Source organism: Saccoglossus kowalevskii, chromosome 3 (assembly GCF_978046115.1).
Source record: "Saccoglossus kowalevskii chromosome 3, keSacKowa6.1, whole genome shotgun sequence".
NCBI lineage: Eukaryota > Metazoa > Hemichordata > Enteropneusta > Harrimaniidae > Saccoglossus > Saccoglossus kowalevskii.
This window is the reverse complement of record NC_140643.1, coordinates 47,392,059-47,398,745: the sequence shown is the minus strand read 5'-3', so window position 1 is coordinate 47,398,745 and position 6,687 is coordinate 47,392,059. Positions and strand designations below refer to the sequence as shown.

General features: G+C 39.9%; 1 pseudogene; it reads right to left on the bottom strand.

Moving 5' to 3' along the window:
- Positions 1 to 3,864: 3,864 nt before the first annotated feature.
- LOC146748031 (uncharacterized) lies at positions 3,865 to 5,920 on the bottom strand (annotated as a pseudogene).
- Between the last annotated feature and the right edge of the window lie 767 nt (positions 5,921 to 6,687).

Below are 6,687 nucleotides of genomic sequence, written 5' to 3'. Positions count from 1 at the left end.
ATCACAAATTGTTGTCAATACATGTATGTTTCATATCACATAAGTGGTTATGGTGCACACTCAATATTTTTACTGTAATTAGTGATTTAATTAGTGTCTGCTCGCAAATAGATAGGGCAGTTCTAACACAATTATAATTTCCATATTTAAAATTGTCTGCTAATTATTAAATGTCACCTATCACAAATTGTAGTCAATACATGTATGTTTCATACCACATAAGTGGTTATGGTGCAAACTCAATATTTTTCCTGTAATTAGTGACTTAATTAGTGTCTGCTAGAAAATAGATAGGGCAGTTCTACCACAATTATGATTTCCATATTTTAAAATTGTCTGCTAATTATTAAATGTCACCTATCACAAATTGTAGTCAATACATGTATGTTTCATATAACATAAGTGGTTAAGGTGCACACTCAATATTTTTACTGTAATTAGTGTCTTAATTAGTTAGTGTCTGCTACCAAATAGGGCAGTTCTACCACAATTATGATTTCCATATTTTAAAATTGTCTGCTAATTATTAAATGTCACCTATCACAAATTGTAGTCAATACATGTATGTTTCATACCACATAATTATGGCTTAAAATGTAGGTAGTGAATGTGTAATCAATATTCAGCTAGTTCCCACTCCCAGAAGTGGAGCACTTCTGAAATGTCACAGGTCAAATGTCTAATGTCATTACATACATGAAAACCGCTTGATCTTGATGTAACTCAAAAACCACTCAAGGGATCAACTTAAAATTTGGTTTGTATATGCATATAGGAGAGATGATTACCCGACATGATTTTGGGGTCACAAGGTCAAATGTCAAGGTCATTACATGCATGGAAATAGCCTTTTTCACAATAACTGAGGAACTGCTTATTAGATGAACTTCAAACTTGGATTAAAAGTATGCAACATAGAAATGGCAGTAATCTGATATGATATTAGGTCAAAGATCATTTATGGGGTCATACGTGACCTAAATTGACAGAACTTGACAAATCAGCAAAGTGACTAAATTACATACAGGTTCATTTCTCTGGCGATGTTGAAGGAAAATACATTATGGTGAGAAGAGTTAGGGTTTAGCTATGATGGGGCATGTTGAAGTCCACTGGGTGCTGTTGGGCCTCTGTCAAGTGTCATGGTTCTCAAGTTATGGGGCACGTTGAAGTCCACTTAGAGCTGTAAGGCCTCTGTCATTCTCGTCTTTATGCTACAAAGACACAAAGAGACCAAGAGTAAAAACTATTTACAACATACTTTTGGTTTTATTATATACTGCATTATGCATGCATGATTCAGTAGGATATGAACTTTCATAAAGACTTTTGCTGGTTAATACGTATTCAGCATTAAGCTGGTTGCTCAGCATAAAACCTGATACTTTTAAGATGTAAATATTAAAGTACGTGTATGAAGTAGAAAACTTGTTATGTGCCTTTTAAAGTCACAAAGTATTTGTGTCAACTTTTAATTTCCCCTCTGTACCAAAACATGCATGAAAGTGTGATAAATCAATAAGCATTAATCAAAGTGGCATACATGTTATTAATTATGAAAAATTAATTCATTTTTTTTCTATACAGGAAAGATACACAAATTTCTTCTACCCACCTATACATTTTGAAATAATAACTCCTCTTCAAAGTTCTCATCATCACTGTTGTCCCCTTCATCTACTTCGTCAATGATTGGCTCATCATCTAGTGTAATCATGTTATTACAGTTCTTGCACTCGCATAGTTCCGTACAGGGAAGGTCCATAGATGCACAACATGAGGGCATCTTTGTTTGGGGGCATGATGTCATCTTGCCTAGTAGCCATGGAAAACAGAGCATATCTTGCTTCATTCACCAAAATGATTTTGTTCATTCCGTACAAGGTTTGGTCTTTCCCCGTCCATTGAAAGCACTCACGGAATCACACCCTGTAAATGTGTGGAGGCCTACGGTTGCATTGCTGATGTCATCTCCTAGATGATGCTGTATCGCCTTCAAGTCAATTGTCCGCTCCTTATCTTGCTTTCCAGTGTGAAAATACAATGTGGAACCATCAAGTTGGGCAGACACGGCAATGCCGATGATGAATACATCTGTATCTGGGCTCTTAATGATGATATCCTTCATACCCATGTTGCTGATGTACTTTGCATGCAACATCATCCTTGTGTCAGCCTCTTCTTGAGTAGTGTACAGCTCTGGAATTGCTTCACTGACAGTGGTTCCTCTACAACACATTAACTTGTGGCATTCTTCAGAATGAGCGAAGTATACATCAACTTCGTTGAATTCATCTGAACCGCAAGCACACCACATCTCATATAAAAACTTGGTAAAGTGTTGCTTGTTAAAGCTATTTGCCAAGAATTTCATCCATTGCTTTGGAACTGGTTGATCCTGGTTTGCAATCTTAATCCGCTGGGACCCACTTGCAGCACGTTTTTGTCTTTCTGCACCTTTTATGCTGACAAATGGATATGTGTCAGTGACAAAGTGAACAACATTAGATTTGGTGCTTCTGGCAAGGTACACTGCATCCTTCAGAATTTTCTTGGCCAACTGTCCCATGGTAGCAGTCATCTTACTTAGTATGAGGTATTGCAGCAATGCCATACCATCAATGATCCATACAGACTCTTGTGGTGGATCCAATGTTGGGGGTGACTCTAGTGAACTTGTAGATTCCACTTGGTGAAGAAGGGCAGCCTTGTTGCTCTTGACTAAGCATCCGTCTTGTTTACAAATGGCTGGAGGGTACGGGCTTAATGAGTGACTTAGCGTCTTTCGTTGATCAACTTTATGCACACGACCGATGATAATGAGCCTTGCTAGTAACTCACGGGCACTCTTCAGTACAACTTCTTTCCCTTTCATGTTGACTTTTGGCTTGTCGGAACTGGCAAAAGTCTTAAGCTTCATCTTTGTAATTGTCTTGTTAAGATCAGTATCTCCTTGTAGTCTGGTTTTGGCAGAATGCTTCATCCCCTCTTATCTCCTGCTTCTAGGATATCTGTGCGCACACTGACTGGTGCAACAATTCCTGAAGAGAGGTGAACGAGATCATCAGCATCTGTCTCTCGATCTACCACAAAGGGATTTGTCATGTTGTTGATGGTACTCATGATGTTGGCTACATCCTGCTGGTCCCTTGTCATCCTGCTTTTTTGTTAGATCTTCTCTTTTTGAGCACTTCTTGCTTTTACCAGCCATTTCTTCACATTGACTTGTGATGAGGGCTCTTTCGTGGTGACCTCTGACCCAACGGTTGGTAGCTCCTGGATTGTTTGAAAATCCCTTTACTCCTCCCTCTTGCATTTGTGTCCCTGTTCACTGTCTGTTCAATGCTCATGTCACATGCCACCTGTGCGAATCCATGATCGTCTTGGCATTGGACTCCAAAGTAACCCTTCATCACCTCCTCATGAATGTAAGGATGGGTGGTAGGAAGTTGGGTCATCTCAATCCAATAAACTGGCAGGTAGCAGAAGCAGGGCTCTGACCGAAGCCAGATGGAGTGGCCAATTCCCTTCTCGTGTGGCACGTATGAACAGGATGACATTTTCTACCATGTCAAGATTTGAAGACCACAAGTTGAATGTAGCGTCCTTCTTCAATGAAATTCTCATACTCCTTGATCATTGCTTGGAACATCTCTCCTTGAATGTTGTTGGTGAACTCACTTGGAAATGACTGTTGTAGAGATGACACCACTTCTCTGCACTGATGTTGCTTTTCTTCTTCCAACGTACACATGAAGCTCTGCCAGCGCAAGCGATGAAGTGCTTCAGCCATTAGTTTGTGACATCTCATACTTCTATTGTAGTTGTGGCCATTCATCACACCAGTGACCGAGCCTGTAGCTACTACACTTGCTTCGATAAGATGTCTTGCAACCCTGCATACTGAAATCGCTTTCCAATACAAGCAAGAGCTGCCATTGTCGTGTGGAAATACCCAAGACGAATGACTATCTTCTCCTGAAATGTTGGTTCTTGCCAGCGGATCGTTTGTGCTTTGCAATAAATGGCCTGATCAACCACTATCACAATGGCTGGAAGTTCCAACTGATGCGCTATCTCCAGACTTCGGTGTAGTACTGTGTGGACAGTGTTAAAATCTGTCGGGCTGGCATCTATCACTGGCAAGTATGCTATTGTTGCCTTAGGAGGGACATTGGATGAAAGCAGTTGATTAAATCCAGTCCATGATGGCAGCAGCTGTTCATGTGAGGATTTTGCAACATAGAAGGCTGCATCCTTTTCTTTGTTAGAATGGAGAATATCATTGTACTGACTCATCTCAAGTGGCACAGAATCAGCAAATGTCTCTGGTGATGATTTCCTCTGGCCAGTGAATCTCACCAGTGCTGCAGCAGGTGCAGGCAAAAATCGTTCTCTTGTCCTCTTCTTACTCTGGATGGGTAAAGCATGAGGTGTTATGACAGGAACATTTTCGTGTTGTACAGCTATCCCATTTGTGTTGTGGGTTGTTCCTTTTCCTGAAAGGGTTCTTTCTCCAAAGTCGTTATTATCCCAAACCAGCGTAGTATATGAGGACTTTTCCAGATTTGAGGGGAGCTTACTAGAACCTTTCTCTATCGCCTGCAGAACTAGAGCTGTATCATGCTCCAACACACTGGCGCTAATCTGTAATTTGGGCGGTTGGATAGGCCAATCGAGCGCGCCGACAGTTTTAGCGACATAAGAAGCAGACGATTTATTGGATAAAAGCAATGACTTTTTTCATTAAAATACTAAATAATGCTCCACTTCCCAGTCTGGGAACTACAATAATTATTTATAACTAAAGTAAATCTTCATTTCTAAATAAGTTTCAGGTAGTCACACGATGCAGAGAACAAGACGAGCTTAAAAATCATCTCTGCCCTATCTATTGACTTTTCCAGATTTAAGGGAAGCTTACTAGAACCTTTCTCTATCTCCTGCAGAGCTAGAGCTGTATCATGCTCCAACACACTGGTTTGTGACACACAATATCCAAAGCCGTTAAGCAATCCAACCAGCTCTGATGATCCACTCAAATGGCGCATTGCCATTGATAAAGTTGTGTGCTTGGGCATCATCTGCCTCCCCTTTGTAGCCAGATATATTATATCCTGACATATTGTAAGGATCCGGCGATCCTCTGCTCTCCTATCTTTACTCTTTGCCCTTCTTCTGGGTCATGAGAAGCACCTACAACCCAAGCCAAAAAGTTATACAGCTTGGTGGAAACTATTGTACGTGCAGATTCCAGAGTCAACTCAGCTGATGTTGGAGGCCATGGTAGATTGGACCTGGTCTGCAGGATGTCATTCTTCAGATCTTGCACAGTGGTGTATCGATCTCGAAGTGAAGTTGTGGGTATCTGACGTTCTACTCTTTCATCATCTGTGGTGTCTGTGCCTGTATCAGTGGTGGTTATGTCTGTCTCCTCTCCAGAACCAACAGCTCTTGGCAAGAGGTCTTCGGTGGAGAGTGCGTCAACATAAACAATTTCGCTATTGTACCTCTTTTTGGGCTGGAGGAAACAGAGCTGCGGATATTTCCTTTTGATCCGTTGTTTAATACTGTAAGTCTTGTAACTTGAGGCATTCTCACCCTCGACATCTCTCACTGATCTTACAAACATGCATCTCAATGATGACATTCTATATATCTGTTTGTCCTTGATTATTTTGCTTTCAATGACATTGCTACAAAACGTGGCAAATGCCTTCCCATATTTATCTTTGATGGGCTCAAAGGAGACACTCTTCCTTGACTGATATACTGTGTAGTTCCTGAGACAACTGCGATGATATCGCACCTCTATCGCTACACAGTCGCGGTCTTGAATCTGAAGGAGGATTTGGTCATCCTTCTTGTCCTTAGCAGCTATCGCTAGTCTGCCACCATCTGGCTGCTCGCACAACATTAAGGGTTCCTTCTTTTTCTTCCGATCAGAGTCTGTAAAAGTTTTATTTTGTCTGCAGATGATGCATACCTTGAGGAGAATGTGGGCAGAGACAGATGACTGCTTTGGAATACTAGCAAGACTCGAATCTGATGAACGCAGGTGTCTCTTTGCCGAGGCCGACGACGGACCTGCATCCTGACCACCTTCATTTAAATGTAGAAGCCGAAGGCTCCGACTCTGTAGAAATAAAAAAAAAATTGAGACAAGCAAATGATTAAAAAATAATCAGCTGTACTGTACTTGTTACACCTGCATGAAAATTATAATGTAGAAAGAAATTAGATGCTGGGGGCATAACGCTATGAGCAATCTGGACATCGCATTTGAATTCAAGCATTTTTTTTTGCAATCTTCATTTCATTCGCAAAATAAAACAAAGTAATATAGTCCAGATATTTGCTCTATCGAGCATAATACAGGATTAATACAAAGTACATAATGATACATAATTATTTGATTCGGAAAATTTAACACATAAAGTAATACTCGTTGTTGAACATTATATAAAACATAATAATTATTATAATTCTGATTTTTACAATTTTAGATTATCATAAAGTAAAAGAAGAAGAGTAATATAGGTATCTCATCACATTTATGAATAACATAATTATAGAGGTAACCCAATGTGTAGTTTATGAAAGATAACAGTCCTTATTATGAATGGATATAAAAAATTAGTGTGTGAAGGGTGATAGAAATTTACATATTTTAATCCTAACATTTCA